The sequence below is a fragment of the Crocuta crocuta genome, unplaced genomic scaffold (assembly GCF_008692635.1).
Source record: "Crocuta crocuta isolate KB4526 unplaced genomic scaffold, BGI_CrCroc_1.0 scaffold36, whole genome shotgun sequence".
Classification (NCBI taxonomy): domain Eukaryota; kingdom Metazoa; phylum Chordata; class Mammalia; order Carnivora; family Hyaenidae; genus Crocuta; species Crocuta crocuta.
Window position 1 is genome coordinate 10378014 of NW_027532203.1, and position 24937 is coordinate 10402950.

Sequence of the window (24937 nt, forward strand, 5' to 3'; positions counted from 1 at the left end):
ATCAGGACAAAAAAATAGAGAAGTCACAAATTATTAATATCAGGAATGAAAAAGGGAGCCTTACTACAGACAATATAAACAATAGAAAAATAATATGTCAACAACTTTATGCCAACAAATTTGACAACTTAGATGAAAAAGACAAATTCTTGAAAGACACTAATTATTAAAGCTCCCTCAAGAAGAAAGAGTATACCTGCAAATTTCTATATCAATTAAGAAATTGAATTCACAATTCCTTAAAGCATTTAATGATGAAATAATACCAATACCAATCCCACATATACTCTTTCAAGAAACAGAGGAGGAGGAAAGACTTCCCAACTCATTTTATGATACCAGCATTGCCTTGATAAAAAACCAAGGCATCGACATTACAAGAAAGAAAGACAAATAAAGAAAAAAAAATCCATCATGAATTCTTAAAATGCTAGCAAATAGAATTAGCATGACATAAAAAGAATAGTACTTCACAACCAAGTGCAGTTTATTTCAAGAATGGAAGTTTACTTTAACATTTAAAAAACCAATTGATATAATGTGCCTTATTCATGGAATGTAAGTGAAAACAGGATTATCCATAAATTATTCAACAAAATTCAGCAGAAATTCATGATAAAAACTCTCAAAAACTGTAAATAGAAAATAATTTCCTTGATCTAGAAAGGACATCTACAAAAAACATAAAGCCTACAGCTGTCAACATTAATGGTGAAATATTAAGGACGGTCACCACTTGTAACAAATTAGGATTAACCAATGAGATACACTGTCAGGAGACTGGACAGCCAAGCAACAGTATGTCAAGACTTTTATGCTGGTTTCCTTCCTTCTAGAATGCAGGTTGGCTCCATCTTCCACCAAAGGACACAGCTACCAGCTCTCCCTTGGGATAAAGGTCACTTTCTTCAGGACCAGGTAATTGTTCCTCCAGGATTTTGCTGCTCCTCCCCTACCCTAATTAGGTTTCACAAAACCCTGTCCACACCTTTGCAAACTGTTTTTTATTTGTTTGTTTTTATTATTTATTTTTGAGAAACACAGGGAGAATGCAAGCAGGGGAGGGGCAGAGAGAGAGAATACCAAGCAGGCTCTATGCTGTCAGTGCAGAGCCCGACGTGGGGCTTAAACTCATGAAACTGAAATCATGACCTGAGCCATAATCAAGAGTCGAAGGCCCAACCAACTGAGCCACCCAGGTGACCCTATAAACTGTTTTGTTTTGTTTTGTTTTGAGTAAACCCAGCTCAATTCCCTCCGTGAAGTGTGTCATTCTATCCCCCACCAGGCCCCTCAATCACACACAACCTAATTTCATATCCACCATCATATGCTTTCAAAATACAGGAACAAACTCTTCTATAACAGAAAGTTCTCTACTCCCCAGGGGCAGCATTCTCCAGTGAAATCCGGATGAGTAAGAGATAAGGTTTTCTTCTACAAATAGAAGCAGGAAGGATTGCAAAGGGGAAGATAAGAAAGAGAATAGACAAGACCTTAGAACAGTGACCTTTATAGGAAAGTGTGAATGAAAAGCTGAGGCTCTGGAAAGCTCCTGAACACTCTGTGTACCTCCATTCCAGAGCCTGGGCCCCATGGGAAACCTTTACTGGTCTCCAGGGGTTGATCTCAAAGCATGACAAAATCAAGCAGAGTATCACCCAGAGAAAAAAAAAGAAAGGTCACTGCTTGGACAAATCGTTCAGATTTACAGGGGTCTACTTTGCTTAGACATATTTTCTTTTCCAAAGCCGCTAATACCAAACAGCCAAAGAAGTATGAGACACAGTTGAGATCGTGAAACTGGATCTTTTGTATATTCTAAGGTTGAGTCTACACAATAGCGAAGTGTCGGATGTTTTGTCTCCACTTTGCCAAACATCTGGATTGAATGAGGATTCAACGAAATGGATTTGATGTTCATCTTGTTTTGCCTTTTAAGGCCGGCTTCTACTCCTTCTGGCTGTGAAACACCCTTTGATATCAGTAGCAGATAAGAGCATGAAATCAACTGTCTGCACACAAGAAAAGAAAGGAAGCCTTGCTCATTCTTTCCATGAATATCCTTTCTTTCTTTTCCTTCCTTCTTCCCAAACCCTCTAAGGGACTTGAAGCTATATGCTGTGTCTCCCCACCTTCATCCATCGAAGAGGGCAGATGAGGTACCCTCCCCCATTCTCTGCCACGACCACATGGGTCTCCAGCCTCCATTTCAGGCCTCCTCCTCTGTCCTGCTCATTTTTCCTCCTCAAAGCTGGCAGTCTTGCTCCTGGTAATCTCTCCACCTCTCTGGTCTCACCCGGGGATAGAGGGGACATAGCCCCAGCCTATCTCTGAGCCACTCGTTCAACGACAAAGCGACATAATGAGTTGCATTTTGTTGAGGGCTCTCTAGGTCCCCCAAATCTTTCTCAAATGTGATTGTTTATAAAATGTTTGATAAAAATAAATGATGCTTTCAATTTAAACAAAATTTCACACTGTTACTGGTTTTAATAACAGTTTTGACAGATGAGATTTTCATCATCTGTTTTTTCTTTGTGAAGGCTTCTTCAATAAACTAAAAATGCTTTAAACTAACAGATGTGACTATAAAGTAAGGCTTGGGTGTGAGACATCAGGAACTAAGGCTTGTCAAATGCTTCGACATAGAAATTTATTCCCCGTGCAAGCATCTCCTGGGTATCGGGAAAGTCACCAACCTAATGATTGCCGGCTAACGTGTGAAGCTCATTTTAGCAGCAAGATGCCATTTATCCCAAACAGGGAATATATCTAAGCCTGCTCCCCCAGACCTAGTGAGTTCCGCTACCCAGCTCTCAGAAACCTATTGAAAAGTCAACCCAAATTCCCTCGATGTGATGGTGACATTTGACAAACTGAATGTTCACGATTCTTTTCTCCATCCCCTCAAAATTTTCAATTTTCACTGATACCCTGTTTACAATAAAGAAGTTATTTCTGCCCACTTTAAAGTACATAAATACTTATTTTTTTTAACAGACTTGAAAGCTGGAAATTAAGACTGCAGTGCTCTGATTTTGAAATAGCTCCCTTGCCTCCAAAATATAACAGTTTGAGGGCTGGGGTTTTTTTTCCCTTTTTTGTGGTGTCTTTATATATTTTAAACAGTTATTCTTGCACAGAGAGATACAACATTGTGAGGCAAATTGACAAATCAGTTCAGCAACAAAAGTAATTCTAAAGGTTAGTTAAATTAAGGAGGGATATTATGTAAAGAAAGTTTTTCTTAAACCTTGTTATATTCCACATGAAATATCCTCTCGCACCAAGAAGTACATGCCAAAATGTATTAACATGATCTAGAGATCAAAGCTAGAAATTGAAAAATATTTCCTTCCATTTATATCTCTTCCGCTAACATAACATATATTCTAACAAGTTATTTAATCCACAGCTTTGCGCTTCCCTGAAATGGGCACAGGAGGAAGTTAAGGAAAGGGTAATATGTCACTTCTTACCTCACCAGTGTTCCTTGGCTGCCCGGTGTAATGACCCCCTTGGTAGGTCTGGGCCAGCCCTGATAGGAACAAGAGCTCATTCTCTTCTTCTAAAGGTTAACCCAAGGAAGTTTCTATGACAAGAGATATTCACAAGGATCATCCCAGTTCAGGGCTCTGACAGAGCTAGTGGGAGGGGCTGTCTTGAGTCCACTTTCACCTGAGACAGGCTGGCAGACCTTAAAAGAAGGCACTGCATGAAGGAGGGAAGAGCTGCAATGAGGAGAGAGAAGACTGACCTCAATGCCAAGAACAGCCCTAGAAGGAGGAGGTTGGGTAGCCCAGAGCTAGCGTGCAAAGGCCACGTCCAGTCAGATGTGGGTTGAGCAACAGTTGGAACAATGCGGTACTGGAGCAGAGCCAATGGGGAACACAAGGTCTAGGTACTTTTGCTGGGAGGAGGCAAGATCTAGCTCCTGGGAGAGAGACTAGAAAGAACCAAGCAGAGCTTCAGAGCTCCCATCCTGGCTGGAGTCTAGAGTTCTAGACAGAAGATCTAGAGAGCAGCCTGGGGGGGTGGGGGGTGGGGGGCGAAGCAAGCAGTTGATCCAATAGTTTGGGTTGACAGATGTCAGGACAGGGTGGACGGGGGTCAGACTCGGGCTTCGTGCGCTCAGGCTTCAGTGCTGGTGTAGCACATTGACTCATAAACACACAGCTAGGTGTCTGTCTCCCCTGCTAGACTGTGAACTCCCTGGAAAGGAGCCACGGTGTGTTCTTCTTTGGATCTTTGGCACCTTCAGAGCATCTCCAAGTAACAGGAACTTCGTTCATGCCTCTGAATGAGTGAATAAAGGAACCAGAGTGAAAAATCAGTGAATGAATAAACCCATAACCGCTTGAAGCTCTAAGAACACACAATTATATCTGGCACTTTGAACGTACTTGTACGGCAGAATTCTGTTTTCAGATCATAAAGAGAATAAGCTGATGACGATTGTGGCATACTTTTCTAAATAGGAAGAAAGACTTAAAATAATACCCCGTGACTTTATCTTTTATAGATTCTCAGATCACCTTGAGGATTCATTACCTGTTAACTCTACTTGGACTCATATTATGATCAGAAATGCAACAAATGAAGAAAATAAATGCAGTGTTTACCTATGGCTATTAAAAAAATCCTTTTTATTCTTCAGCCCAACATGTCAGAGACTTAAGACTATCATGTCTTCCCTTTTCTCAAGCTGTTAAAGAAGTGTATTTCCCCTTCAAGCTCTCCTTCCCCAGTGTAGTTCAAATAATCACCCTCCTCAAACATTTCTAGTCTCTCCTCTGTTTCTCTCTCTTTGACTTCTTCTGACTTCCACTTTTTTTTTTTTTTTCTAGGAGAGAGAGAGAGAGAGAGACAGCGTGAGCAGGGGGGGGGCAGAGAGAGAGGGGGGCACAGCCACTGAAACAGGCTCCAGGCTCTGAGCTGGCAGTCAGCACAGAGCCCGACGCGGGGCTCGAACCCACGAACCGCGAGATCATGACCTAAGCGAAAGTCGGACCCTTAACCGACTAAGCCACCCAGGCGCCCCTTCTGACTTCCACTTCTAAACATGCTCCCTGTATTCACTCATCAATCAGCCATTCACTCATTTATTCATTCAACAAACCTTAATTCAACTCTGTGCCAAGTACTATCCCAAGTTCGGAGTATTCAAAGGTAAGAAAAGAGATGGTCCTTGCCCTCAAGAATATTCCAGTAAAACGGGGAAGACAAACTCATAAGCACTGAAATAATAGGACTCTCCTTGTCCTGTGGAAGATTTCGATCCAGTTCCATCTAATGACCTTTTGGAAAGAAGAGGGGATTCCTTTCCTTGTTATCACCACCTTGGGCTCTACCACCTGGGGTTGTTATAAATCAGATGAGGCTTGGGCAAGATCTTGGGGAATCCACAAATCTGGCTCTACCATGATATGCTGAATGCTGCTGGGGCTGGTTCTCACCAGTTGGCACTGATAAAGGGTGTTAAGTGGATTCCCCTGTACCTCAATGGAGTGGGGGACAAAGAGAGTCTTTCCTGCTAGAGACCTGCAGGCCTGCTCTCCAATTATCTGATAACTCTACCTCCTCCCCTTCCCTGCCCTTGGGGATCTATAATCTAATCTCTGAACTAGATTAGTTTCCAAAGGCAAGAAAAACTTGCTCAACAAGTATACACCCAAATCTTTCTCATTTACACTAAGGCCAGAAGATTTTCACATGTGTTTTGCCTTTGTTTTGGGTGATTCACTGTCTAGCTGTCTAGCCCTGTGGCGGGGTGGGGGGGAAGGAAAGGTTTCAGAGAACAGCAGGATGAGGGATTTCTTTCTTTAGAATACAAGTAAAGACACTGGGTGTTATGTGGAAACTAATTTGACAATAAACTATTTGTAAAAATAAATAAATAAATAAATAAAATAAAATAAAATTACAAAAAAAAAGAATACAACTAAAGAAATGCCTTTACCGCAAGGACAAACATCTACTAGTATATTAAATGTATTAATATATTAGAATACAATCCCTTCACCTTGCTAATATAAACTGCTAAGTAACACATTGCCTTACAAGAGAGGGACGGAGCCATTGAGGCTGGGGGATACAGAGACCTGGACCCTGCCCCATCTGCCAGGAGAGAGAGCTGTGTTCCTGCCAAAGGCTCTACCTCAGTCTCTTTCCACACTTTTTCTTCTCTGTTTCATGCATAACCAACACTTTCTCTTTATCCATTCTTTTCTGAATCCTTGCAACCCGGATCCTGTGTTCACTGCAGAGCCGCAAGGAGGCTTTTAAAAGGTCACCCTTCCTTTGTACCTGGCATATCCAGGGGCCATTTCTCAGTTCTCACTTTCCTTCATGTCTCTGAAGCTCACGTCACTACATCCCATGGTCACGAGTACTAACTACAACGTTCGCTTATTCACTCACCAGGATTCTGAACAGCATTACCTTTGGTGGTCTGGCTCTTAGAACAATTTGAATATGTTTTCCCAAGTGACACTCTCTTCTCCTAGTTATGATGTCATCCTGGCAGGGACAGGCGGGATAGAGACGCTGTCTCCCCTGTCAGGGGTCTGTAGAAAAAAATCTTTAAGAACATGAAGACCTGCATTCTAATCCCAGCTGTATTATCTGCTATTCCATGGAGCTTGGCAAATCGCTCAATGACTTCAGAGGTGACCATAGTGATGAACAGATCCTACGTGGGCAGCGGGCAGCTGAGCTGATGCCCCAGGGCACTGCACAGCAGCACCCAGGCTAGGAGAAGCCTACACAGCAATTTTCAGGATGAGCACACACCTGCCAAGGATGAACTAACCCCCACGACCCCACCGGAGGGTCATGGGGGCCACTGTGACAACACTTCACTCAGCCCAGCTATGCAAAGGGAGAGAGAGCAAAGGGAGAAGCCCGAGTGAGAAGTTGGGCTCTGTGGCCAGCAGCCTCTACCCAGACTTCGGTCTGTTGTTCCATCCACTGTTGCCCATGAGAACAGCCTGCTAGCTGCTGAATGAAAGCTCCTATGGAAGACACCCAGGCTCTAGAAACTTCCCCTAACAGTATGTCAGCACTGGCTTTCAACTGTTTGGAAAATTTGTTTCTACCACTGCAGAAATGAAATCATGCCCTTCTTTTCCCCAACATTTTTCTTCTTAGTTAAAGAGGCCCACTCCTCTTGCTCACATGAAGAGAAAAAGAGCTCCTTTTTAGCTGAACACAGCTGGCTCACTTTCTTTCATTAGGACTCATTTTTACTAGTTAACCCACCAATGTACGTACAATGAGATAACTGCAAAAAAATCTAAAGCACTTACATAGTAGTCTTATTGACCAACAATATTATCTCTTTTGCTCGTTTGCCTTTCATCGCATGTAAATTTTTATATATATATAGAAATATATACGTGTGTGTATATATATATGTGTGTATATATATATATATTTTTTTTTTAAACCATCACATTTTTTCCTTTTACCTCTTGGTTCATATCAATGGATTTCCCACAAGACTAACTCCATTCTCAGAGCTTTTCTGTCTGCACTAATCAGCAGAATTCCTTCATGTTCAGGACTAACGTCCTGACCTGCACGCAGATGGCATCCATGGGGTTGGTGCTCATCACCCAGTGCCATCCCAGTCTTGTAGCCCAGGACCTTCACCCAAGCCCAGGCTCTCATTCAATTCTGTAGGCAGAGAAAGGAAAGTGACAAGAGCCTCTCTATGAATGGTTTATCCTGAACCAGAGTCTGTGTTTTATAAGTGCTTATCCTTACCAGCATCTGTCTGGATATACATCATTATCTGTATTTTTCAAGTTACAGAACTGAGGCACAGGAAAATGACATTAGCAAAGGTTCCCCAGAGAATAACACACAAAGAACTTGTGTAGCCAGGTTATTTACTATGATCAGACTCCTGTGCCTATGAGATTTTCTACCACGCTACTTCCCATGAAAATACAATCAGTCACAATCATTCTGTGGTTTCATTCAAGAAAGGGATCTATTTCTCCACACTAAATTTGAAGTTTATATTATTTGGAATATTAAAAACACTTGAAAAACATACTGATTAATGTCCAAGGTCAATGTGTGGCATCTACTGAATATGTCTTGAGAGTTGACCCAGTACAGGTAGCTATTACAGGCCTTGGCTGGCAAAAACAATCAAGTATACTGCCGTTCATCAAGAAGATCACCATCTCTTTTTCCTGATTCCAATCTCTCTGATAAATAATACCACTGAATTCTATTTTTATACAAAATAAATTTTTCTTAGGCACCTACTGTGACCATGATGTGCAGCCTATACTTGAGCTTACCAAAGAGATTAAGGCACCTCTAACCTCAAAAAACCCACATTCAAGTTGCTTTCTCATATAAAACTATAAGTGGCTTTCAGATATCAACTACCTCAAGCCCAACCTTCTCTACAATGAACTGACTCCACTGTTCCATCGTCCTGTCCTACTCTGAACTCATAGACTGAGTGCCATCCTGTTTGGTTGTTCTAATTGTCTTATGTCTTAATTTTATCTCTGCAATGACACTATAATCTACTTAACGGCAGAGATCACTACTTACAATCATTCTTTTCAGTCACACACAAGACAAGGGATTTTCTTTGGCTTTGAACCCCAAGAGCCCTTTCATGTCGTGATGATTTAAAGGACCTTAAAAGACTTGTTGATTGATTTCAAGGATTAAATCCAACACCAGAGAATTTTCCTCCTGGTTAAAAATTCCACTTAGTTCTTTAATAGAAAAATCATCTTGGAGATTTAGGATAAAAATTGAGTTTTATAAAAGATGTTTGAGTGAGAAAGAACATCATTAATCGCAAGATATTTCAAGTTTAGTCTTGGTTCTACTTAATTATCAACTATCATTTTGGTTTCTCTTTCACTCAGTTGCATCTGTAATTTTATCAATCAGGCCAAGATTGTATTCTCTTTATCATGCAGTTTCAGAAAAATAGAATGTCAAACCTTGTGCAATTTTCTTATAATAAATACACTCTATAACCATATTACTAGCTTTTGAGAATGAAAGAAAGGTAACATTTTACTTCAGGCAAAGTTGTAGACTAGGGGAGTTTGTTTTCTGTGCCTTGCTCCATGTTGCTCTCCTTGCCCCCTGCACAAACATGAGCTGATAACTCATTGGCCATTAGAGCCAACTGAGAGGATCCAAGACTAGATCTTCATCTGTCCACTGGGGTACGCAGGCAGCCAGCCACTGATAAATTTTAGTAACTAAGAATTTCAATTGGTCCTGCAGAATACAGCATCTGATGGGGAGGACAGTGGACCTGGCACTGGCAGTGGGAGAGACTATTTACTTTCTAACATGTCATCATGGATGAACTGTAGTAACAGAGAGACTAGGAGCAGGTGAAAATAGAATTCTAGAGAGATAGCTGGCACCAGAGAAGTTGGCCAAAAGGTGAGTGGGACCTGGTTCCTGGGCTATTTGATTTAAAGACGCAGACATGCTAGACACATCTTGAGGCCTAAGTGGACTAGAAACCCAGCCACACAGATCCAGTGAAACAGACTAAAACTCCAAGGAAACAAAACAGAGCCTGCAGTAAGAGTAGCCTAGGGCTCCAACAATCCCTGGAAAATTTAGGTCAGGTGAAGTGGCCTTCAGGACACCAGAGATCTAGGCAGGCATGGACTTCAGCTTCACTATGGTAATTCTAATTCACAAAGCAGTAATAATGGGGACTCATGAGCTAATTCAAGATCCCACCCCTATAAGTACACTATATTCTAAGTGGAGCCTTCCGACAATAATGTTTCCATAAAGCGCCCGTGTGTTAGGTAGTTTCTGAGGCCCTCAGTTCACACAGCTTTTTGCCTACTCAGAAGATTGACCTGGCGTGGAGACCTGCCTGTTCCAAAATCACGTGCATTTGGTGGGTTTTCTTTACACCAAAGAAGTAGGCCAAATAGGATAGTGCAGGGGTCAGCAAATCATAGCTCACAAAGCAAACCCAACCCATCACCTGTTTTTTGTTAAATAAAGCTTTATTGGAACACAGCCACACAATTCATTTACATATGATCTATAACGGCTCTCACACTAACAAAGCAGAATTGAGCAGTCATGATGGAAACTGCGTGGCCTGCAAAATCGAAAATATTTCCTGTCTGGCCCTTTACAGATAGTAGATAGGGAATCTGGAATGCCATATGCCAGTCCTCACCTTCACCGTTTTTACTAAGCAGGTGCTATGGTCTGAATGCTTGCGTCCCCTCAAAAGTCATATGTTGAAATCGCACCCTGTGATGGTGTTAGGAGATGAGGGCCTTTGGAAAGTGATTAATTCATGAGGGTGGGGTCTTCATAAATGGGATCAGTGTCTTATAAAAGCAGTCAAGTTCTTTCCTTTGCCCACTCCATCTTGATCCTAGACTTCCAACCTCCAGAACTGAGAGAAATAATATTTATGTTGTTTATAATCTACCCAGTCTGTTCCAGCAGCCTAAACTGACTAAGACAGTGGGTAAGTCACTTTCACTCTCTCTGCTTCAAATTTCTCATCCTTGAAAGAGTGGGAACTAGGTTATGTTCCTCCATTAGAGTAACTGTAAAAACCCAGTGCAGTAATGCATGGAATGTGTCTAGTGCAGTGTCCGATGTGTAGTAAATACCCAGTAAATATGAACTAGTTTGTTATCCATCAGGTAAGGGTAGTTTCAGAATAGTATTCAAGTAGAATTTGTTTCTCCTATGTAGCCTATAAAGTAAATGTGCCCTCTTGATAAAAGTACCAATACACACACTAGCCAGAACCAGTTCAAGCCGGCTAAGGCACTTGGTTTAATATTGTCAATATAAAAATTTTTAAGAAGATCACTAATCATTCTTTATTGCTGGGAATCTCTACAATATCTTGTAAATTGCTTTAAATGGGTACTTAAAGTTTCTGTAGGACTCTGTCAAATGCAGATAAGGGTCCGTGAAGAAAAAAATTTACATTTCATCAGTATTAACAATTTATTAAAACTCATGAAAATGTACATTATTGTGCTTACTTTTTTTTCTTGATGTTTTATATTACAATCCCTGGGACATACTTTGAAAAAAAATCCTTTCAGTGTTACAGCTTAAATCTTAAAACATCTCAAATTCTGCCTTCAGCTCAGAATGCCATTCATTAAATTCCTTCTTCTAAGGAACCATAAATGCAGTAATCTAGACCCTGATAAAGGCTTTAAAGTTGTCCCATAGGATACTTGGGGTGTAGAAAGATGGAACATTAGTGTCAAGGAAGCATATTATTTGATTCTCGGTATAATTAATAAACTCTTTCTCTCCCCCACAGGAATCTGCTAAATCTCCAATTCTTATTTGTGTTGAAGCAAAAGATTTAGTTACCTACCTAACAGAAAAGTGGAAAAAAAAAGATCTGAAAAGGGCTTTAAGTATTTAGTAGTTTAAACCCTGCATAAATTGGAGATTTGAATAAAAAATCAGCCCTGGTATTTTTCTATGAAAATGGTGAACAGAAGGAATATATGTGCTCAGAGGAATAGCGTTTTATGCCAAACATCAATCAAGCAGGCTTTAGAAGCCTATTTATAATACTGTGGGGGTTCTGGACAGTTGCACTTCATACTGTGAGGACCAATCCATGACATTAGATAGTGAACAATTGAAGTCCTTACAAATAATTAAAACTCTGTTTGAAAATGGAGATGTTTTCCACAGCTTTCCTGTGTATGCACGATATCATCGATATTCAAGAGTGTAAATATTGACTAGTTATTGCTGGTAGCCAGAAGGAGCAAAATCCCCTTTGAAATAATAATGTGGAGTGTGTGTATATAACATATACATATGTATGCACACACATATGCATAGAGATGTTAAATATATAGTCATATAAGGAGAGAAAATATAGATTTCACTTTATATGACAGTTGAATAGCTATACTTTAAACAACCCATGTTCACTGCCAGTACAGTTCTAGTGTGAGTGTGTATGTATGTGTGTGTGTGATATGCAAAGAAGACGCAAAAATATTTCTGAAATTTTTTATCTGTGATTTTTTTCCTTAACATGATAATGAGAGATATTATAAAGCATTCCTGTTATTTAAAAAAAAAAAACAAAACCTCTCCATTGTTTGAATTGGTGTCTAAAACTATATGATTTTAGAGCTTGCAGGAACAGAATTAATAATCTTGTCTAGTTTTCATAATATTTTAAGCCCATCTTAAATCCTTTTGGGGTGAAGGCAAAGCACAACTGATACATAAATTAAAATCCTGGAAGCAGGTCCTTAATTTGACAATTGTTCCTTCAAGAGACATGGGACTTAAAATTTTTTTGAGATTAAAAAAATCCCTCAGGATTATTAATTCAATTTACTCATTTAACAGAGAACTATTTAAAAATCTCAGCACACTTTGGTAGTGTAAAGATACAGAAGAAATGAAAGCCATTACCCTTTCTCCATAGACCTTCCAATTCGGAACGAGAGGTAACATATAGACATGGGTTTTATAAGTCAGAGTGTGGGGCTCTCTGCAAGAAGAGCTCACTGTGCAGTATGAACAAAAAGCCTAAAAAGAATTAGAAAAGGGAACAATATGAAATGGTGAGAAATGCCAGGGAAGAGGCAAGCCTCACCCTAGACAGAATGAATTGACGCTGGATGGTTGGGTCAAAGGGAGCAGAATGGCATTAGCAGACAGGTAACGGGAGAATAGCATGATGTGTTGGGAGAAATAAAAACCAGAGAGCAGAATGAACCTGAGATTATGAGCTAGGTTAATTAAAACTTGCTGCAGTTTTCTGAGTGGGCTTCACTGTCTTGTGATCAAGTTCAGGGTGAAGGAGCACACCGGGAGCCATCAGAAGAACTGGGACCATCCCATCCCATATTGGATTTACGAGAGATGCCCACTGAACCAAAATCCCACAAACTAAACAAGGGGAAATAAAAGCTCTGCATTTACTTAGGAGGCGAAAGAATCATGATAAATTGACCCGTCTATGTTAATGAACACTGAAGGTTGGCCCTTGGCTGATTTGACCAGGTCTCAGCGGGGATTATGTTTCATACATCTTTTATACTTCCCACAGTGTGGACCCAGTAGGGCTCACTAAACAAAGGTTAATACATTGTTGAAGTTCACTGTAATGAATTTATCCAGTAACTGCATGGAATCTCCCCCAGAGTCTTTACAGATGACCACAGAAGTCTCTGACCCTGAGTGTTGAAGAGGCTGTTAAGAACATAGGTTATTACTAGGCTAGAAGATATGGTCTAGAATTAAAGGCTCCGCTGGCTGACTTGGCTCATTCGAAAGCCCCATGACACCTCTGTCATGTCTACGTGCACATGGACAGAAGTGTGTGAAAATTATTCAGTCAAATGAATAACTATAAACTAACAAAGAGAACAATTCTGGACAAAAAGTAATCCAATTTGATTCCACGAATAATCCCATCCACAGGGCAGCTGCCAAATCCCCACTTCAAATTTCGCTTTGTAAACATGTACTCTGACAAGGCAAAGGGCTCTTCTTCCAACTCTTGACAGAAACAGCATTAGCTAATAAAGCCATGTCTATGCTGACAAGGTGGCATACAGAACCCGAGCCCAAAGCTGGGAGTCCTTGCTCTGAAACACTCTGCCCTGCAGCATAGAAATGGGCCTTTCAGAAGGAAATAATCCAGATAATTTGGTTTTCCTTAGGCTTGTGTAGACATGTTTCCCTGAAATTCCTTTCAGTCGGTCTGAATGCAGGAGAGCGCCAGGGGGAGCTCACACATCTTCCTTCTTTTTCTCCCCCTTTCACTGAAGGTTGGCTCCTGCGTCCCACGGAAAGGATGGGTCGAAACAACCACATATATGAAAATGATTCACTAATGTAAACACGGGTAACTCCTTCTGTAAAAAGACTCTGGATTCTTTTTGAAGACTGCCCTACACTGCCCACACGGGGCACACCTAGATGCAGCATCCAGCTAACTCAGCTACGTTTAATTTGCAGCCTCTTAAAATGCTTGGATGAAAAAGACATAAAAGACATGACCCTACGAGGCCCCTGTGCCTTCTTTAAAAAAAAAAAGAAAGAAAGAAAGACAGAGAGAGAGACAGGCACAGAGATGAGAAAGAGATTCTGCTTCCTTTCAATTTGAAATGGCATTTTTCAGAACACTTCAATTTTAACCACAGTGGAGGGTAATGGAAGGGATTTGGGTCTTTGGTATCCCACGCTGATCAATGGGATTGATTTTTTTTTTCTTTTTTTTATTTTAAGGAAGAGAACTGGTTGTGTTTGTTTTTGTTTTCATCTCCAGGATGGAAACCATGAAGCAAAAAGAGAAAACTCAAACTATATAATTCACTTTGCATTATCAATATTAGTGGAGAGAATCAATGGCACAAAGAATTCTAAAGGACCAGATAACCCACATAACTGATTTCCTGGTTATGTGTTTGTGACACTGACATCAGAGTGCGGAGACCCCACGCCTGCCCCCACTGGTGGGAGACACAGAAAAAGACTTCTGCTTCTTACACTTGGGTCACAGATAAATGCTCTTCACTCCTTGCTTTAAAGACATGGGGAAGTGTGAAATGTTTAGTCTTACGTTTCACATGTACACATCACAACATCACACGAATCCTAGCCCTGGAAGATACTTCACGAGGTCATCTGACCAACTCTGTACTTTAAGGCAGGTGAGAGAGAACTGCTGAACATTTTATTTTACAGAGGAAGTAGCTGAGGTTCGGAGGGGGAGATTAAGAGCCTGGGTCACGCGGTGAACCGATTTTTGTCTATAAATGAAAACCCCACTCGGGATTTTTGTCTATAAATGAAAACCCCACTCGGGATCCCGTTCCCCACCCCCACCTAGCCCTCCGTAAGAAAGCTGCGAATAACGATGTTTAATAATATTACCAGCCAAAAGTTTGAACCATATGCAACCCTAAAGAGGAAAGAGAGGAGTCAGAAGGGAATGGAGAATAATTAACAACTGAGGTNACAGCGCGGGGACGCTAGTGAGGCTGGAGCACGCGGAGGCTTCCGCAGCGAGGTGCAAATTCAAGCCACCTTGTGGGTGTGAATGGAGGGCCGGCCGCACGAGGATCGAGCGGGGGCGGGGGGCTCATCGTGACAATCGCCCTGTACGCAGTTCAGACTTTTTTGCCCACGGGGTTCGCACATCCGAGGTTAAAATGAATGCCTGGCACACGCCAGGGCAGCAGTCTCCCCGGGACTTCGGCGGCGAGGGGCCCGGCACCTCTCCCCCCAGGCCTCTTCTGGGGACGGCTGTGCCCATCACTGGCCCCGCACAGCCGCCCCATCTGACCTGCGGGGATGGAGTCTGAGCTACGCGAATTTGAACCGCCCTGCGCACGATCCTTCTCGGATAGACCCCCTAGGAGAGAGTCGTCGTTATCCACTCAGAGATTATTTAGGGAAATGTCCTGGACGGGATAGGTAGACCTTCGGCAGCCCAAGAAAGTGATGTAAACCTTAAATTGTAGACACTTAAGCACCAACTGTCTGGAGCCCTGGGCAAATTTAAAAGAGAGAGAAAGAGAGAGAGAGAGAGATCCATCAGAAACATCACACTTTCAGGGCCCCTGGCACTTTCTAAATCAGTAGATGTACTAACAGGAGAGTGCGGGGAAGTTTTACAAACAATTCCTATTCCTTGAGCTCTAAGTGGTGAAGTGAGTTCTTCAGCACTCCACCAGCTGCACTAATTCTTTGGTTTTAACCACCAAGAATTCCTTATAATCAAGTAAGCAAAAACGTTTCCATTAAATATTACTGGATGGGAAATACTCCATACCCTCAGCTCATTGTATCATATATGCCATAAACATTTCTGTGATCCAAGTTGTTAGGTGTTGGCCAGGTTTTCCCACAGGCTGAGCCAGGCGGTTCACCGGCCCCACAGCACCTTGCAGTGTGCAAAGCAGGGGTCCAGTGGCCCTGCTGGCGGATGGCGAACAGAAAGCTGGTTAGGAAAAGCCTGGTTTGGTGTTTTTGTGGGTTTTTCTTACTCTTAAGCCACCTTCCTGACAAACCTACTTTCTCCACCACTGTAGGAAGATTGTGTAATTGATAACTTTGAGGGGCTTGGTTCCCCGTTTCTCTGGGTTCATTGTTACAGTTTGGGGGGAGGATTTGGAGGAGGGGCAAACGGAAAGGGAGCTAGAGATTTGTTACTCCCTTTATTGTGATCAGTACACGATTGAAAAACAAGGTCTCTTGGAAAAGAATTAAATAGGAATTACTTAGTGTCCTGGAGAAAAAGGTCAAGAAAACCATTAGGAGGACACAGTGAACTTTAAATAGAGAAAATACCAATATGCAAAAGAGAGGGAAGAGTGGAATAAGGGTACACCTTCCTGAGCCCCACAGGTATCAAAATCATTACTTGCATTATCTCATTTAATTCTCTCCACAACCTTGGGAAAAGGGTCTGATTTTTGATCCAACCCACCTTTGACAGATGAGAAACCTGTAGCTGAGAGGCCCCAAGTAAATTGCCTGAGGGCATATAGCTACTTAGGAGCAGAATTAGAATTGATTAAGAGGTAAAGAAGAATTCCTTGAGAATTAGTGTTTTAAAATCTCAATTCGTTATAGGGAGAAGCTGGGAAATTAATTACCTTCTGGGAGGATCTTTAGATTAATGGAGAAATGATGTTCGGCTCACAGAAAGACAAACCTGTGAATTTCCTTGTTATCTATCAGGAAAGGTGTGACAATCTGAGAAAACTGAATGGTGCCCATATTCATTTCGGAATGTTCTTTTCGGCTGATAGACCTCCTGGATATAATTAGGTGCATGTCCTTATTCCTCAGGAAATTTGTATAATTTCAGGAGAAAACCTAAAACCTTTAGACTCTTTCAAACTTAAACATAAATTGAATTTCAGTTGGGAAACAAAGTATCTGTATGATTTGAATGTAAAAGGCACGGAAAGGGTCCTGATGCGCCAAAGTATCAGCCCCACCCACTGAGAATAAGCACAGCTTCTGAACCAGACAGCTCTGGCTGTGAATTTGAACTGGGCCAGCCATGGCTAGCTGTGTGACAACAGCCAACTTTCTTAACCTTTCTGGGCTTCAGCACCCTCATCTGTACCATGAGGCAGAGAAACCTTTGCAAGGTTATTGTGAGGATAAAATAAAATGGTGTGGGTGAAAGCCCCGAACAGAATGCCTGGTGTATAGTAGATACTCAAAAGTGTTAGTGTCGCTTAGTGTGATTAAAGCATGTGAGAGCAGATTTTGAGAGGGTGGGAATGCACCAGACGTGGGGCTGGAGAAAGGAAGTGCCACTAACTTCAGCTCTTCGACAATTTTGCCTGGGGCTGGCTCTGGGGGAAAGACGCGGGTTCTCACTGCTGTGTGAAAGTACAGTGGCTCCCGGGAGAGGACAGACAGCTATAAAAGCAAGCCATGAAGGTCTGACAAGGTGGAGGAGACTGATTATGAAAAGCATGAAGAAACTTCTCTCCACATCGTAAATCATCCTGATCTTGAGATCAAACAATACTTGCACAAACTGGGAGAAATAAAGTCTGAAGCAAAACGCCCCTGTGTAATTTTTGAAATAGCTAATAAAGATGACATGAGACAAAAATGTTTGTGTTTCTTACCTAAACCTTGAGATAAGGGAATTTTATTCTTCAATGTTTTTTAATAGAGACATTTCAACCATTGTTTAAAAGACCCCGCAAAACTAAATATACGTAATTTTTGCCTACTTATTTAGTTCCCCTCTGCCAAAAAAAAAAAAAAAAAAAAAAAGTCATTACCTTGGGGCTTCTGTTTGGATGTAACTGCAAAATCCCGCTTTAAAAAGAACTACAAAACAAAATGTCATCAAAATGTTTTCCTTGGGTGTCTTTTATCAGGGGAAAGCTAGGTTAACTTTAGAGATTCTCCTTTAAAATAATGATACTATTTTTCTGATGATAAAGGTAAAACACCTCATTATAGACAACTTAGCATAAGTATAAAATGAGAATATATTATAAAGAAGAAACTAAGAACACCTTTATTCCCACCAAGGGTTAACCAATGTTAATATTTCGGTGATTTTTTTTCCAGTTTATTTACCTTTTCATTCTTTTTTAAATCTTAGCTGGAACCTATTGTGTGTAAAATTTTTCATTCTGCTTTTTACACTTAATTCTCTCTCATGTCACTAAAAATTATTTGTTGCCTCATTTTTAATGACTGCCTAATTTTGCATCATACCAATATAACATAATTCTGTCTCATGGAATGTTTGTGGATTCCGGTTTTGCTACTGTAAATTATGTAAAATGATAATCTATGTGCATAAATCTTTGAGTTTAAGATTCTTTTGTAGGATAGACTTCTATAATTAGAACTACTAGATCCATATATATAAATCTTTTTTAAGACTCTTGAAATATATGGTCAAATTGAGTTTAAGGAGGAGCTGTAGCAATGTTCAGTCCTCGGGTGATACATAAAGAATACTCTCTCTCCTATTGTCCCCAGTGATAACTAGTATCATTGCCAAAATTTTTTTTCTAAATTCAATGGGTTAAAAAGGGTTTGTTGTTTTATTTGTATTTATTTGAGACTACTGCCACTGAGCAGCTTTTTCAGATTTTCATTAGCTATTTCCTCTTTTATGAATTACCTATTAATGTCCTTTGCCCGCTTTTCTATGGAATGCTTAACGTGTTTTTTTATGTTTATTTATTTGAGAGAGAGAGAGAGAGAGAGAGAGAGCGCACAAGAAGGGGGAGGGGCAGAGAGAGGCAGAGAGAGGATCCCAAGCAGGCTCCATGCTGAGCACAGAGCCAGGACACGGGGCTCCATCTAACAACTTTGAGACCATGACCTGAGCCAAAATCAAGAGTCAGACTTAATCAATTGAGCCACCCTAGCACCCCAAGGCTTAATGCTTTTTAAATCTATTTATCAGTCCTTTTTTGGTGATAGTGGCAAGAGATTTTTTTCCCCATCTTATTCTTCACTTTTTTATTTTGCTCATGACTTTTGATATTCAAAATTTAAAATTTTTACTTAGATCAATGTATCAAACATGCCTTGATGGTTGATTTCTTTGTTTTCTGTTGCTCCACAGAAAATCAGATCTTCACCTATTTTTTTACTTGCATTTTTATAATGAATTTCCTTTTACATATAAGTTTTTATTGCTTCTGTAATTTATCATCTTGTGAAGTGAGGATCTGATTTTTCCCCAGAATAGCTGGGCAGTTTTTCCAATACCATCACTTCCACATCCATCTCTTTCCCGTTGATTCACTGGGTATCTACATCAGAGATCTCTTTTGGTTGATACAGATGCAGAGATGCTAGTCACAATACTGTAGTGCGTTTCCTACAATACTACACGGGCATAGATCAATGTGAACAGCACCAATCATCATAAGCATCAGTTTTGGCCAGTGAGTATATCTCTGCTGATGACCAACCCTGGAAATATGACCCAAAAAGTTTCAACACACATAAAAAGAGGTTCCTTTCCAAGATATACCTGTTTAATTGAACTTAACCTGGTTAAGGGGTGGGGGTGGGGGAGCTTTTCAATAAATTCCATTTGGAGCGATTGGAGTTTCAACTAACCCTACGGTGTTCATTCAGCAAATATTAGTTAAGCCTCTGCTTACTATTGGCAGGCAGTATTTTAGGGTCTCTCTCCCTCTTTCTTTCTCTCCTCTCTCTCTCTCTTTCTCGGGTGTGTGTATGCCTCTCCAGTATAGTCAACAAATGCTACTGAATAAGTAGTAGTATCAATTTCCAGTTTTTTTAATGCCAGATCTTTCTCCCTCCATTAAAATAACGGTCACTGTTCTGAAATATGCTCTTGGTCAGTTCACTCTCTCCTAATATGAAACAAATCATATCTGTCAATAATTCAGTTAGCTTATTTTAGAAGTTGACAAACTTGGTAAGTTTTGGGTTTGTCCATCTGTTCCCATGGTTTGTCTGCTCCTTAAAGTATTCCATATTTGCCATTTCAGAGATGGCTTCATTTTGCATGTGTCTCTGGATTTTCTTTTGCATGATAAAATACCAGAAAGACGTCCTAATTTTACATACTACCTTTCTTTTGCTTCAAAATAATTTAAATCAGTTCAAGAGAGATTGATGATGAAATTTTATTTCCATCAAACTCTGTGCAGTTATTTTACTAAAATTTCTGAAATCAAGGGAGGAAATCAGAATGTGTGGTTTTACCCAGTATCATATACAGCAGTGTTCTTGTATAAGAATAAAACAGCAATGGAATAATTGTTGCTGTAAATGAAGAAGCGTGGACTTACCTGAGCCCAGGAAGAATAGATGGGGAGGTGAGGGGATCAGGATCCAGCTGGGATCTGACATCTGGGACAAGTTGCTTCCGGGCTGATTCACCCCAGGGTCTGGCTCTGGGTGGGCAGCCATTGCAGAGTAAATCTACAATCAGGAAGAAGGGTAAGGACTTCAGGGATCAGTTATGATCCCCAAACCTGGCATGTGAATCCCAACCATGAGGCTGCTACCAGGAAAAAACTCTATCCCAGAGGGAAGAACTAGTCAGAGCCAGGTAGGACCTCACCACAGGGCATGGGAGAGAAACAGTCTCCATGTGCCTGTGAATAGATCCAAAGTGAGTAGAAATGCTGAAGCGATCAGGAATTTACTAAACGAAGGTGAACCTGGTTAAGTGTTCTGCCACTAGATAGGATGGTAATTGAAGATAAAATTTTAGTTCAGTAGAAAAATTCATGTTACATTTCCTGCTGTCTTACTTGTGACACTAGTTTGGGTCCTGAACATGGGCATTTTTGTGGGGGATAAGCCTTGCTGTGTTCCACAGCGTAGCTATAGGATTAGACTATGCCATCGCTGGAAAACTTAACCAGCTCTTGCCGGGGAGGGAGTGTTCTTCCAATGCCTGTTCCAAAGCTACAATCACGGGGCAGTGACTTGTCTCTTTCTAATCATTGCCTTGAAAACCTGAGTGCCCCAGTCCCCGGACTGTATCCCTTTAAATTTTTTTTTAATGTTTTATTTATTTCTGAGAGAGAGAGGGAGAGAGGCAGCATGAGCAGGGGAGGGTCAGAGAGAGAAGGAGTCACAGAATAGGAAGCAGGCTCCAGGCTCTGAGCTAGCTGTCAGCACAGAGCCCGACGCGGGGCTCGAGCCCACGAACCCTAAGATCATGACCTGAGCCGAAGTCGGACACTCAACCTACTGAGCCACCCAGGTGCCCCTGTATCCCTTTAGAGTTGGATGCTGGCTTTGACTCATCTTGAGTTTACCATTCCTCCTTCAACACCGTGGTTCAGCCTTCTAGTTTCTTCTACTCTCAAAAGAGAAGGATGCCAAGAAAGGGGTTAGAACCCTAATGAAAAATAATTGGTTTTCAGGCATCCCCAGCAACAGTGGATTTGTACTGATATACAATATATTTAGCCCCTGGTGCCTTTCTGGATGACTGGGGCCAGTAATTTGTACCAGCTTCTGATCCCTTTTAACAACCCACTGCCACTTATCTGAACACACCTTATCATCTCTATCGAATACAGTGTGGGGTCTGTCGTCCCACAGACTTACACTGTGGAAGGACTATTATTTTGTTCTGTTTTAGACAATGTAATATGCATTTTATTCTTAAACGGCTTTAATATCTTACTTACTTTGAGCTGGTGGTTCACTATAACCTCCAGATCTTCCTCACAAGGACAGCTGTGAAACCTGACCAAACCTTGTACTCAGGCAATTTTTCTTCTTTTTTTTTGGTAATTGTGTATTTTTAAAATATTTATTCAATTATTTGAAAAACTAGTGTTTTGTTTCTGATCTAAAACGCAATATATGCGGGGCGCCTGGGTGGCTCAGTCGGTTAAGCGTCCGACTTTGGCTCAGGTCATGATTTCACCGTTCGTGGGTTTGAGCCCTGCATCGGGCTCTGTGCTGACAGCCAGGTCAGAGCCTGGAGCCTGCCTCAGATTCTGTATCTATCTCTCTTTCTGACCCTCCCCTGCTCACTCACTCTCTCTCTCTCTCAGAAATAAATAAAAAATTTTTTTAAATTAAAAAAAAACAATATATGCTCACTGCAGAAAAACTGAAGAACAGAAAAGTATAAAGAAGCAAATAAAAATAACTCATTGTACACCTGCCCAGAGATACCTTGTTAACATTTTGATATACTGTATTTCCTTCCATGTTTTTGTTTAAAATTTTAAACCAAAAACTTTCACTTGTAGGAATTGACCTAGTAAGTAACTATTGTCATATAGCAAAGATTCAGCCACAAAGAACTTTACCACAGTTTCATTTATATCAAGGAAAAATTGAAACAATACAAAAATATCAAAATGGAGTAAACATCCACCCATTTCCATGCAAGGAAATACCACACAGCTATTAAATTCTAAGAGAATATTTTGCAAAATGAAATGGTTTTATTGAGGATCGCTAAGAAAGCATATTGCAAAGGTATATGTACAGTTTGATTTAATTTCTAAATAATATGTAACTATATTTTAAAAGTATAAATGACTCAGGCACCTGGGTGACTCAGTCAGTTAAGAGACCAACTCTTGATTTACACTCAGGTCATGATCTTGGGGTTTGTGAGCTTGAACCCCCAACATGGGGCCGCCCTGGCAGCGTGGAGCCTGCTTGGGATTCTCTCTCTCCCTCCCTTTCTACCTCTCCCCAGCTCATGTGCACTTGCTCTGTCTCAAAATAAATTAATTAACTTTAAACAACTAAGTTGAAATGACCAACAGATACTAAAACAAAAGTTATAATGGTTATCTCCAGTTGGTGGAATTGTGGGTGATTTTATAATTTGTTTCATTTTGATACTGTTTTCTAAATGTCCAATAATGTATCTCTTTGTATGTATCATAATAAAAATACATTTTAATCCCTTATTTTAATAAATAATATTTCACTTCAAGGTATCATAATTTATTTAACCAATTCCCTCAAACTTGGACATATGGGAGACTTGTAATTAAACAGTAATTTTAAACACCAGATTCACTTCTGGGGGGAGGTGGGTGAAAGCGTTGGGAGAGAGATGCATAAAGGGTTTCAACTCTATTGATAATGACTTTTTTCTTTATCAACATATAAAGAACAGATGCTGGGTGTTCACTCTTCCAGTGAACATGCTTTACTCTTCATGTTTTTCATAACTTTTAAATACCTCATAATGAATTTTTAAAATAAACTATAGTAAGCAATTTATATAGCAATATGTATATATATCTTGAATATATATTTAATCATTTCTTTGAAATGATTTGCTAACAATAGAATTACTAGGTAGAAAAGGGAAAAAATTTTAAAACTTCTGATATATACATTGCTATATTGCCTGAAACAATTTACATTCTGGCTAGAGGTTCACTTCATCCTTGCCAACAATGCCATTATCATTCTTGAAATCTTTGCAAAATTAGGTAAAAAATGTTATCTCTCTATTGCGTTAATTTGAATTCTTTTGATTAGTAGTGAGGAAAATATTTTCATCTTTATTGGTCACTGACCTTTCTGTTTTCTATATTGCTTTGACACATTTTTGTCCATTTTCCTGTTGGTTAGGCATCTATCTATTATTACTCTTTATGTATCAAAAATATTTTAATAGCTTGTAATCTGCTTGTATTTGTGTTTATGGTGTTTTGAGGTTGGGAGGTTTGGCTTTTCATATAATGCAACATATGAAAAAAAAACCTTTTTTTTTAATGTTTATTTTTGAGACACAGGGGCAGAGCGTGAGCAGGGAGAGGGGCAGAGAGAGAGGGAGACACAGAATCTGAAGCAGGCTCCAGGCTCCAAGCTGTCAGCACAAAGCCCAATGTGGGGTTCAAACTCATAAGCCATGAGATCATGACCTGAGCTGAAGTCCGATGCTCAACTGAGACACCCAGGTGCCCCTGAAAATTTTCTTTTTAAATTTTTTCTTTACTGTTTAAAACTGTTCTGTTTATAAAGACTTTCCCTTTTTTCAGAAAATGTTTATTTATTTATTTTGAGAGAGTGAGAGAGCAGGCAGGGGAGGAGGGACAGAGGGAGAGAGAGAATCCTATCCTAAGCAGGTCCCATGCTCAACCTGGAGCCCAAAGCAGGGCTCCATCCCACAGCCATGAGATCATGACCTGAGCTAAAATCTAGAGTCAACTGCTAAAACTGACTGGGCCAACCAGGCGCCTCTAAAAAAGCCGTATCTTGGGGCACCTGGGTGGCTCAGTCGGTTCAGTGTCCAACTTCAGCTCAAGTCATGATCTCACGGTTCGTGGGTTGGAGCCCCACGTCAGGCTCTGTGCTGACAGCTCGCTCAGAGCCTGGAGGCTGCTTTGGATTCTGTGTCTCCCTCTCTCTCAAAAATAAATAAAAGCTTAAAATTTTTTTAAATAAATAAATAAGTTGTATCTTCTACAAAACAAAATACACACACATAATCTTTTCTACTTTGTTACTGTTTTGCATTTTACATTTAACTCTCTAAGCTATCCCTGAGTATGGTGTAGGGATCTGACTACATTTTTAGCAAAATAACTGGATCATAATATTCCAGTGCCCCTCTCTGTCTCTCTCTCTTTTTTAAGTAATGTGCATTTTCCTCACCAGTTTGAAGTTGTTGGGTTTTTTTTATTAATTACTAACTACTAGAGTCAATTTCTGGGCTTCTAACTCTGCCCATTTATCTGCCTGTTTTTGCATAGTTCATTTTGCTATTTTATTTATTTGAACTTTGTAATATATCTCAATACCTGTAAGTCAACTTCCCTTCATCATATTTCCTTTTCCAATTTTTCTTCGTTAGTTACTTCTTTCAGGTTAAATTTCAACTCATTTTGTAAAGTTCCAAAAATATCTCAGTGCACTTTTGTTTAGGAGTGGCATAAATCTTTTTTTTTTTTTTTTTGGT

General features: G+C 40.3%; 1 long non-coding RNA gene across 1 annotated transcript in view; it reads right to left on the reverse strand.

The window, feature by feature from the left end:
* The window catches only part of LOC144242591 (uncharacterized), a 302240-nt gene extending 298678 nt beyond the window's left edge, over window positions 1-3562 (reverse strand). Inside the window, exon 1 of the long non-coding RNA XR_013338388.1 lies at window positions 3483-3562. This is a non-coding gene — a long non-coding RNA (uncharacterized LOC144242591). The remainder of the gene's footprint in view (window positions 1-3482) is intronic.
* Between the last annotated feature and the right edge of the window lie 21375 nt (window positions 3563-24937).